General features: G+C 56.3%; 1 protein-coding gene across 1 annotated transcript in view; it reads left to right on the forward strand.

The window, feature by feature from the left end:
* Positions 1–1195, forward strand: part of DLG2 (discs, large homolog 2 (Drosophila)) — a 2340373-nt gene that overhangs the window by 1254331 nt on the left and 1084847 nt on the right. The gene's annotated exons all lie outside the window — the stretch shown is intronic.

Raw genomic sequence — 1195 nt, forward strand, 5'->3', positions numbered from 1 at the left:
TTGAAAAGGCTTCCTTGGTGGTTCAGTGGTAAAGGACCCCCCTGCCAATGCAGGAGACGCAGGTTCGATCCCTGGGTTGGGAAGATATCCTGGAGAGGGATGTGGCAACCCACTCCAGTACTCTTGCCTGGGAAATCCCACAGACAGTGGAGCCTGGCAGGCTACTGTTCATGAAGTTGCAAAAGAGTTGGACACAACTAAGCAACCAAACAACAACCAAGATAATTGAAATTGGAAGCACATGGTGGTAGAATTAAACGTGAGAATTCCTCAGAGGAGCCTGGTTTAAGACTGGCCATAAATCTTCCTCTTCAAAAGTGGTATTAAATCCCCCATTTAACAATAGATATCACTGCAAGAAAACTCTGGGGTTTTAAAAGAAAAAAAGGAGTAAACTGTTCTGTTTTAGTGTAAAGGTAGATTTAAGCCCCTCCCCATTACTCAGTCTTCAGGCAGAAAACCTGGACTTGTAAAAGCAGCCCAGGTGGTGGAACCAAAGAGTTTAAAAGCTGAGGACCTTCACTCTGGCGTTCAGGAAATACACCCCATCCTGTTCACGTCGCCGTTTGTCCCGGGGCCAACCTCCAAAGAAATAAAATGTTTTTTTTGTTTTTTTCTTGTAAGCTGTGGAGAAGACTGGTTGGGAGGCAGGGATAGGACTTTACGTGGCCCCAGTGGAGTTGAGGAGGGGGGCAGAGGAAGGTCGCTTTGTTTCCAGTCCTACTAACAGCCCCTTATTGTCGGGGCTGCGGGGCAGGCTCCGGGGGACACCTGTTTGTGCCCGCGGGGCCGCGTCCGTGGTGGTCTCTCCCCTCCCGCGTGCCCGGCAGCTGCAATTATTGGCTGCTTTACCTGCGGGGCTGGGTGTGGATGCGTCTTTGCGCGGCCACCGCCGCCAGCACGCACTGTCGAGGCAGAGGGAAGCCAGGCGAGGGGCCATGCCTGGAGCCCAGGGCGACCGGACTGCGGCTGCCCTTCCTCCTACCACGCGTGGAGTTTGGTGGTGAACAAGAGCCCAAGAACTGCAAGACGGATACTCAGCCGCCTGGATGCGCGTGTGCGCCGGCGGGGAAGGCAGCGCCCGCCCGCCCCCCTCGCGCGGACCTCCCGCAGGCGGGATGTGAAGGTACCTGCGGACTGGCCGGCCCGGACTGCCTGCCCCCGGCCCCCTCCCTCCCTGCTCCCGCCCTCGGCC

This window comes from Bison bison, unplaced genomic scaffold, assembly GCF_000754665.1.
Source record: "Bison bison bison isolate TAMUID 2011002044 unplaced genomic scaffold, Bison_UMD1.0 scf7180017864324, whole genome shotgun sequence".
NCBI classification, from domain to species: Eukaryota; Metazoa; Chordata; class Mammalia; order Artiodactyla; family Bovidae; genus Bison; species Bison bison.